Raw genomic sequence first — 12,441 nt, forward strand, 5'->3', positions numbered from 1 at the left:
TCTGGGGGAGATCTACCCTTCTCTGTGTTTATTTTTGGGGGCAGGAATTTCAAGGCTGTCAGTGGATTGTCCACCACCTCCCTCCCTGGTCAGATATTTGTACAAGCTTTTAAAGTTTTTATTTCAAATTAATACACTCATGTACAGTTTCCTGAACATCAGTTGTTTATCATAACCAAGGACTACCAGCATTATTCTTTATTCACTATTTTAATTTAAATGATTCACCTTTTTTTAACTTGAAAACTTTTTAGCCTTGATCTAAGCAGTAATATGCAAGAAATCATAGGTTTTTAAAAGGCATACGAGATATTGAGTGCAATTTCCTTTTTCAGGAGGGAAAGAAAACTGGAGAGAAACTCATGGAGTGAGATTCTCCGTGAGCTCTTCCCAAAGGAGAAAAGAAATCATAATCATAGTAATTGACAAAAAGCACTGATAGTTATTTGGTGTATTGCTTTCCATCTATCCTCCTATATGTATATTTTTACAGAGTTGAGATCACATTGTATGGCATTTCTGTCCTAATCTTCCCACTTCATTTACAATTATCAGCTTTTCCCCATGTCACCAAATACCCTTTTCAAATGTGACCTTGTTGGCTTAGCGGCCCGTGATAGCCCATGGTGGTGTTAAAACCTCACGGGATCCTCTGTTGAAAAAGTCCCTATCTGCGGGTGGGCTGCTATGACTTCGAGATGGTCGAGTCTGCCAATCACCTGGTACAACTTCTGGCTTGGGGCACAGAGGCTCGTGCAGCTCATATTTTGCTTTTTAAATATTTGCAACTGAGCTTTATGATTCTATTTAGGGAGAGAGAACCCTGCAGTTCATCTGTGGTTTGGCTGTAAGGAACTTTGGTTTGATAAAGTGACAGGAAACTCTGCATAAAAATAACACTGTTAATAGTAAACTGGATTCTCCCATCCCGTCTGGTTCATCAGGAGGCTGGGTGAATGCCACTCCCGGCTTGTTCATAGATGACAAGTGTTTCCATTTCCCGTTCCTTCTGGTTTGCTCTGGAGCGTTCCTCTCCCTTCTTCCCGGATGGATATACAGGGAATGGTGATGATGATTCCACAAGCAATCAACTGTCTTGGGTGCTCGCCAAAGAAATATTTCGGAGCCTCAGCCCCCACCTTTGTTTCCCTTTGTGGCCTCCCTCGCCCCCCTCGCTGCCCCTCCCAGCACCCTGAGGCAGTGCCCCAGCCCAGCAGATTCCCTGGCCAGCCAAGCCCTCCGTGCCTGCTCTCTTGAGCCTGAGTGTGGCTCAGGACCCATGAGAAGGGACTTTGAGTGTCCAGAGCCCCTGCAGAAACCTGCTGGGGGAGAACCACAGGAGCAGTGAGGAAAGACAAGACTGGCAGCTGGGGGCTGCTCTGCCCTCACCGGGAGCCAGAAAAGGGAGCAGCCCGCTAACGCGCTCAGCAGGAGTCCCTGCGCTGTTTGCACCACCTCAACGAGCTCTAATGAAATGTCTTGTTTGGACAAAATGGCCGAAGACAGCAAAAGCCAGTAACCTCTCCCGGAGGGTTTCTGATGGCTGCAGGAGCCGGGGGACCGCAAGCTGGCTTTAGGAACTTGCAGCGGCTGGAGGGCTTGCAACCGCTCAGTGTAGCAATCCCTGCAAAGCGGAGATCTCCGGAGCCTGGGGTGGGCGACCCCGTATCGACCACCCTAGTGTGCTGAGGGCTAGAATGTGGGAGGGGTAGAAGAGAGAATCCAGTCCTCCCAAAGTGGAGGACGATAACCACAGCGGTGGGGAGCATGATACCCAGAACGTTTTTTTTAAAAAAAATCTTAGATGATTCCATATATATCATCACATGCCCTCAACGCGGAGCAGGGAGACCGGATTTGGATGGCTGCAAACTCAGAATTTTCATGGTGCTTTTAGAAAATTCATCTCTTCCCAGGCAGGGCTGTGATTAGAGATGCTTTTTCATCGGGTCCCTTTCCTCCAGTTGCTCTCCCCATTCCCCCCACCACCCCCGCCCCCGCCCCTCCTCCAGTTTTTGTTCTGGCTTAGACTCTCAGCCCCGGCCACCCAGGGGCGGTGGGCGGCGGATGGGGGCAGCCCCGGCAGCTGCTCCCTCCAAATTCTCTGGGATTCAAGGCCGGGCGCTGGGTGATTACACCGCTGTTATCTGGGATTAGCTATTTTCGCTCCCTGTATTTATATCATGGAAGCTGCAGCGTGAATGCTGCCAGGTGCCAATGTGGGCAAACAGTGCCTTCCTTTTGGGGCCACCTGCTGTTCTGCTAACATCCGGCAAGGTGGCAGTTGGCGGGGGGGGGGGGGGGGCTGACCCCTCCACCCCTTTCCCAAACCTCCAGCGTCGGGAGCCGGAGCACAGGGACAGCCTTGCTTGACTCAGCAGTAACAAGCAGAGGCTGGACCCAGACTTGGGGCAATGGTGGTGGGGGGCTGGCAGTGTCCCCTGAACTAGATACTCCTCACTTCTCTAATTCTCTGAAAGCCTTCGCGTCTAGGAGCCTTGTTGCCTGCCCCCCAGCCCTGCTGCATCCCTCCCCGTGTCTATTGCCCCAAGTTGCATGTGAGATGTGCAGGAACACCCCCCCCCCCCCCCCCGCCGCCCCGTTTTAGGCTGCTCAGAAAAACGCCAAGTGCTGGGAGTCCCAAATTTAAGTGTAGGAGGATTAAACGACCAAATTTGACTTGGTCCGTATTTGTCTCAACCGCCCTTGCCTGGGGCATCTTTTTTCCGCCTTGGGGGAGATGCAGAGATCCTGACTCGTCAGCTGCTTCTTTTTCAGGAAATGGAGAAACTTTTCAAAGGTCCATTATGTCTAAGGAGACTCAGAAAGCATCTTAAAAACTCAAAGTCTGCTATTTTAGCAAGCCCCTGGTGCATGGTGAGTGGGGCTTCATCTGCAGTGGCTGGGGAAGTTTACTTGTATGTAGTCTCTTGCCTTCTTCTGGCCGCATAGGGACAACTTGGGCTGCTCAGTCCTGAGAGGGCCTCCGGAGGAGGGTCCAGATGGAGCCCTGTGCATTGCCGCCCTCACCAGTTCAGCCAGTGGGAACACAGCAAGATCAGGGCCACCTCCTGTTTTAGGTGCCACTGGCCTTCTTTATGACCAATATGGAATGCTGTCCCTCCTTTTGATTCTCTGTCCTGGACCCCCATTTCTGGCTGGAATCTCAAGGGTAGTAATGGATTATTCATCCCGGGTACATATTAATTAAATATATATATATATATTTAAATTAATACCCTAATGTAGAGTTTCTTAAATCACTGTTGTTTCCTGTAGCCAAGTACAACCAATTTTTCTTTATATTTTTATTGAAATTAATTTCTTTCTTTCTCTTTTTTACTTGAACACTTATTTTTGCCTTGTCCCAGATAATAGTATCCAAGAAATCATGCGTTTCTTTAATGCGCAATTGGGCCCAATTTCCCTTCTTCAGCAGGAAAAGAGACTGCGGAGAAACGTATAGGGACCACAATCACCTGTGGGGCAGAGATATTAAGAGGCAGGAGGACAGGGGGCTGAAGGCCACCTGCCACCACTTCCCTGGGCATCTGCTCTGCTCAGCATGCTCCCAGGTGCTTTGCTGTCCCAGGATGGACAGGGCTGGGAAATCGCCATTCTGGGGTAAGATAGACCCATTGAAGGCAGGGCTTTTGTGTTAGTGGCTTGAGGCTTTAATCAGATCTCTCCTTTTTACACCAAGGAACAGATATTCCCCAGACAAGAGGTTACTCAACCCTCCCTGTCAATCAAGATGTTTCTCCTTTGCCATCTCTCATCCCCTCCTGCCCTCCACCAGCCCATACCACCAAGAGTACTACCCAGATACGCCCTCCTTCCCTCCCACCCATTCAAGGCTGCCATGGCTACCTGAATCTTCTGCATTTGCCATCTTTCTTTTGATTAGGCCAGAATTTTCCAATGTATGATCATATGTGGATTAAAAGCAAATGAATAAGTTTTTACTTTTCTCACAGAGTCCTCTTGGTCACTATGACCCCCATTCTCCTTTGTGAAGGAGGAAAAAGAAAGGAAGACCAGGGTAGGCATTTTCCTTTTAGGAAGTTATGAGGAAATTGCACATCTCATGTTCTCTTATGGGCATCGGTGATGACCTTGCCAGGGGGCCACTCCTGCTGCAAAGGAGGCTGGGAAATGTGGTCTCTGCCTGGGTGGCTGTGGTTGGGGCAGGGGAGGGGATTCTTTTACTGAAAGAAGGAAGAGGAAAATAAGACTGGAAGGTAATTAGTAGTCCCTTCCATGGGGACTTTTATTTTAAAAGAATGGTCAGAAATTATTGGCTTTACAAGATTGCTCTGCAGTCTTTTATGTTATCCAAACCCATCAAGCCTGTTACCATGGGATAATTCAAAAGACATGGTAATAATTGGAAACAGCGGCTCAAACATATGAGGGAATAACATCCATAGCCGTGTTATTCACGAGAGCCTAAGGAAACAACCCAAGTCTTCATTAGGAGAGGAATGGATAAACAAAATCCACACAACGGAATATTACTCAGCTGTGAAAAGGAATGACGTTCTGATACATGCTACAACATGGGTAAACCCTGACAACTTCACGCTGAGTGAAATAAGCTGTACACAAAAGGACAAGTATTATATGACTCCACTTATATGAAATACCTAGAATAAACAAATTCATAGAGATAGGAAGTAGATAAGAGGTTACCTGGGACTGAGTGAGAAGGAGAACGGGGGCGGGGGGGGGGCTACTGCTTAATGAGAATAGAATTTCCCTTTGGGTTGATGAACAAAGTTTGGTAATGGATGATGGTAATAGTAACACAACATTATAAATGTCATTAGTGCTGCTGAACTGTACACTTTAAAATGGTTGAAATGGAAAAATTTATGCTATATATATATTACTTCAATAAAAATATATACATTTAAAAATAGCCCCCCCAAAAGACATGGTAGTAATGATATTATTACAGTAGTATTATCTTTATGTTCTCTGTAACTATCCTTTAATGAAATGTCTCCACTCAGGTGAACAGTGTATGTCAGAACAACCAGTTATTCAATTTGGAAGTGATGCCAGATGACATCTTTTTCATGTATTTTGCTGGGTGCTTGGAGTGGGCTTCAAAAGGAATGGAGGACCCCTGCTCTCCGGAAAAAAACAAGACAACATTATGGGAAACACTGGCGTGAAAGGGATCTCACATTTATTTACCATCTGCTAAGAGATTATGTCCTTGTTATGCACTGGGTCAGTGTTATTAAACATAGAAGAAACCAAGTTCAGAGAGGGGAAATAATTCACTCAAAGTCACACAGCTTGGAATGGCAGAACTGGCCTTTGAACCCAGATCAAATCGTGTCTCTCACTTCAAAGCCAGTGAACTTAAAACATTGAAAAATATTTTCTCGAAATTACCTTGTCATTCCTGGGATAAGCCAGGACCCAGCATCAAGGGATTGAGAAAGCCTTCTTGACCAAAAGGGGCAAGAAAGAAATGAGACAAAATAAAGTTTCAGTGGCTGAGAGATTTCAACCAGAGTAGAAAGGCTATCCTGGAGGTTATTATTATGCATTATTTAGATATTCCTTTTTAGTTTATGGTATATTGGAGAAGCTGGAGGGAAGTACCTGAAACTGTTGAGCTGTGTTCCAGTAGCCTTGATTCTTGAAGATGATTGTATAAAGATAAAGTTTTTTTACAGTGTAACTGTGGGATTGTGAGAACCTTGTGTCTGTTACTCCTTTTATCCAGGGTATGGACAGATGAGTAAAACAAAATATGGATAAAAATTATGTAAACAATAGGGGGGATGAAGGGTAAAATAAATTGGGTAGATGTAAATACTAGTGGGCAATGAGAGGGAGGGGTAAGGGGTATGGTATATATGAGTTTTTTCCTTTTTCTTGATATTTCTTTTTCTGGAGTGATGCAAATGTTCTAAAAAATGATCATGGTGATGAATATACAACTATGTGATGATATTGTGAGCCACTGATTGTATATTAAGTATGGAATGTTTTGGGTTAAGATTTATCAATAAAAATATTTTTAAAAAATTACCTTGCCATGCCTCTCTTCCACCTTCATCAGATTAATCCTAACCCGCTCCTCCCAGAGGCAACAACTTTCAATCCATTTATCTATTTCTTCTGGTACTTGTTTCCATATTTCCAAATAATATGTATATTAAGCTATCTTTTGATTAATCAATTTTTTACCATTATTACTTGACTTTCAATTATGGCAGATGAAGATTTTGTTCACCTGTATCTTCTCTTCCTCTTTTCCCCCAATATAATTTATCTCAATATTTTATACAATCTATATTCAGTATTTACATTATTATGACAAAGTAAACATTTTTCCACTGCTGAATCTGATGGTGTGCTGGGATTAAATTTCCTTTCTTGTACAGATCTTTTGTTTGCCTGGTTTTCTTTGAACATTTGACTCTTTTAATAGGTCAGTACGCCTCCAACTTATCAATGATCCATCAGTTCAATATTCCTGTTGAAGTCCTCCCTCCTTCTACTCTTTAAGATTTCTGCAGAGTTGATTGTCCAGATATTTTCCTTTACTCCCTTCCTGAGATAGTCATTTGCCTTTCTCCTGCGTTGGTTCCCTTTTTCCTTGATTCTGTACCTTGTTTTCCTAGAGAATGTCCTTCAGTAACTTTCTCAGAAAGGGTGTATAAGAGGTGAATTCTTGAACTCTTGCATGCCAAAATTCTTTTAACTTGTATCTTTATACTTGATTGGTCATCTGACTGGGTATAGAATTCTAGGTTCAAATTAATTTTCCTATGATTTTGAAGTCATTTCTTCATTTTTCTCTTGCTGTTGAGAAGTCTGCTATTCTTGGCCCTTTTATATGTGACTTGTTATTTTCTTTATGGATTCTTTTGGTATCTTTTCTTTATCTTTACTGTTCTGAAATTTCAGAATGATGTCTCTTGGTATAATTATTTTATCATCATTGTCTTGTGAACTTGGATGGCTTTTTAAATCTGGAGACTGTGATTTTGTGAAATTCTCCTGTGTTATTTTTGTGATAATTTCCATCTTACTATTTTACCTGCTCTAATTTTCTAGAACTCCTTACTTGGATTTTCATGTTAGACTTCCTGAATTGATTCTCTAATTTTTCTTATCTCTTCTCACCTATTGTTGTCTTTGACATTTTATTCTTTTTCACAGGGCATATACTTAACCTTATCTTCTATTGGACATTTGTTTATTTCAGTGATAATTAAGCATATTTTTGGAGCAATTTTTTGTTCTTTGGTTTTTCATTTTTTATAGTTTGTGTTCCATGGAAATAATATATTCTCTTATCAATCAGAGGATACTAATTATAATTCTCTGACATTTTCTCCTGATCCCTGCATTATCTCTGTTACCTGTAAGTTTGTTTATTCTTTTTGCATTTTGGTCTATGTCTTTTATGATGAGAGGGTCTTCACAATTTTAGTGGTCCTTGGCTTTCAATTCTTATTATTTTAATTTTTTTGTACGTTGTGCAGCAGAGGGTCACATTTCATTCTTTTCCATGTAAATATCCTATTATTGTGGCAACATTTGTTGAAAAAAAATTTTTTTTTGAGTGCGTGTGTCAGGAATCAAGTCTCCGCATAGCGGGCAAGAATTCTACCACTGAACTAGCTGTGCATCCCCTCAGTTCCTATGACATCAAAGCCACTAAACATTGGACTGAAATCTCTGCATACTGCTTTTAAAACTGAGGTATACTTCACATACCATAAAATTCACCCTTTTAAAGTGTACAGTTCACTTGTTTTATGTATATTTGCAAAGTTGTGCAACCATCACCGCTCTTTAATTCCCAAAACATTTTAATCATCCTAAAGAGAAACTCTACCCATTAGCAGTCACCTCCCATTTCTTCGTCCCCAAATGTTGGCAATCACGAATCTACTTTCTGTCTCTGTGGATTTGTCTATTGTGGGTATTTCATATGAATGCAGTCACACAGCATTTGTCCTTTTGTGTCTTAACTTCTTTCACTTACCGTAATGTTTCCAAGGCTCATCATGTGGTTGCATTTATCAGAACTTCATTCCTTTCTAGGGCGGAATAATAGTTCACTGTATGGATAGACCATATGTTGTTTATATATTCATCAGTTGATGCATTCTATGAACTCTGTAACCAAATTTTCAAATAATTCCCTTATTTTCATTTTTTTCAACCCCTACCTTATGTGAAAGCTTGATGCCTCCTGTTCCTGAGCCTTTCCAGGGTTCTGTGGAACAAATTAGGGGTCCCTCCACCAACCCTGTGGACCCTTGAGTTTCCCTTGCTTCCTCTCAGCTGGGTCATTTCCATTTTATATGTCCTTTCTGTTTTTATATGTTGGAGTTAGGTTAAGGGTTACAGATGTCTCCTGATCTCATTGAAGATGCAGTGTGTGCCTCTAGTTCTCCTTGCACGAGTTTTAAAAGGAATGGGGGCAGGAACAGCTTTATTCTGTTCTCGAAACTGGAAAACCACCAAGGCACACTTCATCAGGCTGTGCAGCTTCCTTTAAAAATACAGTGTGTGGGGGCCACGGTGGCTCAGCAGGCAAGAATGCTCGCCTGCCATGCCAGAGGACCCAGGTTCGATTCCCGGTGCCTGCCCATGTAAAAAAAAAAAAAAAAAAAATACAGTGTGTGGGGCGGGCCATGGTGGCACAGTGGCAGAGTTCTCGCCTGCCATGCTGGAGTCCCGGGTTCGATTCCAGGAGCCTGCCCATGCCAAAATAAAATAAAATAAAATAAAAATACAGTGTGTGGATCAGACAGTAATTGCAAAAGAGTCATTCATTTGTTGATTCATTCAGCAGATGTTTTTGATCACTACTGAATTCTGGGCATGGTGCTAGGGCCTAGGGAATCTGCAGAAAAGAAGAGAGACACAGTTCTTGGCCTCACACATGAGTGAGAGATTTGGACAGGTAAATATTTAATTGCAATACAATGGTAAGTACCAAGATGGGTAAGTTCAGAGAATGAGTACACACAGGTGGCAGCATGTAAATCTAGACCGGGCATAAAATTTTCAGAACACTTCCGCACATCCAAAAGAATCCCTTTTGTTGAAAAGAATCCCTTTAAGTTCAGGGACGAGAAAGCAACCCTGTGTTTTATCCCTTCTGCTGCCCAATCACACCTTCCTTTTGGCATGGGGATGGGTTCCTGAGCCATCCCAGCTCCCTGCAGCCTCTGGGAGATACAGACACCCAAAACGCGTCTCCCCTTCTGTGAGGAGGCGGCCCAGAGCCTGCTGCCCCTGGAGTGTGGGGTGGACGGTGAGCGACTGAGGAGCGCTGGTACAAGCCATAGGACGGGGCTGAATTTCTCTGAACTTCGTCCCCTAGCTTCTGTGCTTTATCCTCTTATAAAGGACTGCAGTAAAGGACCAAGGTCCGCATTGAGTGGGGTGGGTCACATCTCAATTGAAGTAACCTAATGACAAACTCCAGGTCTGCACCCACACAGGAAGCGATTAAAAGTACATGGCCTTTTCTGGGTGCAAACAGCTTCAATCTACCACGAGAAGGAACGGGTGAAAAGCAAAGGGTGGATGGACACCAGGACCTGCGAGCATCTTCTGAAGACACTCCCCTTCCCAACCACATACTTTGCTTGAAGCCCAGAGACATAAGTGTCCAGAACCTTCTGGCCTCAGGCGCCAAGCATGTCCCTAGTAGGATGCAGACCAGGGTCTCCTTGGGAGCTTTTTGCCCCTTGCTTGGTGTTTAAGCTGAGCCTGGGTCCTGCCCACTGCAGGGCTATTGTGCATATTTCATATAAATGCAGTCACATAGCTCTTGTCTCCCCTGTCTGCCTCTCTCCACGGTCCTGGTTGTGTGTGTGTGTGTGTGTGTGTGTAAAGAGCACAGGCTTCGAGCAGGGCACACCTGGGTTCATATCCTGGCATGGAAGCTAACAAGCCACAGGACTGCAGGCAAGTGACCGAGCCTCCTGAAGCTCTGCTTTTCCATCTATAAAAGGTGGAGAGTTGGGGTGCACGGGTGGTTCAGGGGTAGAATGTTCTTCTGCCACGCGTAAGATCTGGGTTCAATTCTCAGCTCACGCATCCAAAATCAAAGGTGGAGACTTAACATCTACTACCTCAAAAGGTTGTGAGCATGTTAACTAAAATAATATATACCAAGTGCCCTGTGCAACATTTGGCACCCAAGAAATGGGAATGCTCATAATTAACAAATTGTCACCACGGCACAAGCTGTAGATAAACCACAGCCTGCTCAATAAAGGTTTTACTATGGGATGGTGTCTCCTTCCATTTTCTTTTATCCGCTTCCCCTTCTGTTGAAATTCTGCTTTTCCACAGTGAAGAGAGCTGATCTAATAAACGCATCCTTCTTATTTGCTAGATTGTTATAATAAACAGTGGAGCAGCGCATGTCGCCCCTTAACAGCTGCACATTTTCTTAGGAGTTCTCTGAACCCACAGCAGTGTTTCTAACACGCACATTCAAAGATTGCAATGTGTGGAGGGGCTCGCTTGTGTCATGACAGAATCTGCATGATTTATACCACAAGAGACTCCCCAGACACCCATTAATATTCCTACATATTAAAAAAGTGAATAAACAGCATGAAAGCAAAGAAAAATAACTCATGGTCCCGTCACTTCAGCAATCCAATCTGTATATCTTTCTGTTTCCTTTTTTTGTTCTTTCCTATAAGTCTGTATAAGTTTTAGATGACTGCAATCAACATACAGACCAAGTTTTTGCAGTCTTTCTTCCACTTGCATAATCTCTGCAAATTGCTTAGTCTTCGTCTCTATCATTTTAAATATTCGTTCAAGCGGACGTCGTTTAATTCACTTAGCTATTGTCTTTGCATTGCTTGTCATTCTCTGTTATTCATAAATAAGGCATAAATAAGTCTGCCTTGTCTCTTTAGGCATCATATATATTACACACATTTTGTCTGAGATATATATTTCCTCTCCTTATATGTTGTGCCTCTGTTTCTATTTTCAGCCAGTGCCATCTTTAGGGCTAGCACGTTTCGTAGCTTTACTGTTTGCTTGCGGGAAGCAGGAAAGGACTTTGCCTGGTTGCCGCAGTTGCTCTTTCAGTGCTTGGGTTGTCTGCTTCGGCTTCTGTTAGTCTGTGATTTACAGCAGAGGCTGGGAGAAGGAGGAAGAGAGGCGCCTCCTGGGCAGGTGGAAATCCGAAGCTCAACGTCGCCTTCCAGTGAGGATTTGCGGGAACTGCAGGAATGGGAACTGGGTCTGTGTAATGGACAGGCGCGCGCTTTGGTTTCAGATGTAGGCTGAGAAAGGAGCAGGGGGCTGCCTCCAATCTTGGACACTGACTTATCTGACTTAACTGCCTCCAATCTTGGACACTGACTGAACTGCAGAGCTGGGACAGTTGCAGTTAAGACGGCAAACCCAGGTTGGGGACTTTCTGCATTTAGTTTTCATTCCATTCAGTTTTGTGGTTGATTTCCTTTTCTAGAAGCTGATGGTGATGATGCTGATGATAAGGGTTATGGGCATGGCAGTGAGGGTGGTCCTCATTAATTAAATGCCGACTCTCTGATAGTCTTTTGCTGGGTGGCTGATGTGCCTCAATGCTAAATATTGTAACAGTGCTGGGATGGATGTGATTTTACAAATGAGGCTCAGAGAGGTCAAGTTATTTACCCAGAGAGACCCAGCTGTCAAATACACGGAACCAGGTTCAAAGTCAAGTCTGTGGATTCTAAAAAAAGCCTTGTCTTTGTTTTTCACTAGAACAAGCTCATATCCTGATGAAACTGTTAGGACAGAGTTGGCCCGAGCCCAGGTTGGACTGGCAAACTCCATGCGTCATATCTGCTCTGTTTTCCAGGACTCGGTGGCCTCGGTCCTCTTCCCACATGCCCTGCTGGAAGCTCTACTTCCGATGCAGCCGGCCAGGGGGCTCTACTAGCCAGGACTGTCGGGCATCTGACCCCTGGACAAGACTGAGCCCCCAACTGCTCCTAGACCCGTCCTGGTTTCCCAAAGGCCCCTGAAAAATCAAATGGTACCAGCCTCCCTGGAGCCCAGGACACAACCTGGCCCCATTCTGCAAGGCCGGGCCCGCCAGGCTGCCCAGGCGCCGGGGTCTGCCAGCAGCCCATCCTGCTTCACACCTAAGGAGGCAGGACCTGCAGCAAATCCAAACTGCATTCCTCTTTCTCCTTTAAAAACGGCATTTATTATGTTAGGAAACAACAAAAGTGTGAAAGAGGAAAGCAAGCCAACAAAAAATCTCCACAGTCCCCATGTCCAGATAATCTCTGTTAATTAAAATAATAAACTCACCCGGCAAAAAGAAACAGACAAACCAAAAAACCAAGACACCATACCCACAAAACAGTGCAGGAAGGCTGAAGTTGAAAAAGAAAAAGCCCCTTCCTCCAAAGGTATCTTACAGGT

The sequence above is a fragment of the Tamandua tetradactyla genome, chromosome 20, assembly GCF_023851605.1.
Source record: "Tamandua tetradactyla isolate mTamTet1 chromosome 20, mTamTet1.pri, whole genome shotgun sequence".
Lineage (NCBI taxonomy): Eukaryota > Metazoa > Chordata > Mammalia > Pilosa > Myrmecophagidae > Tamandua > Tamandua tetradactyla.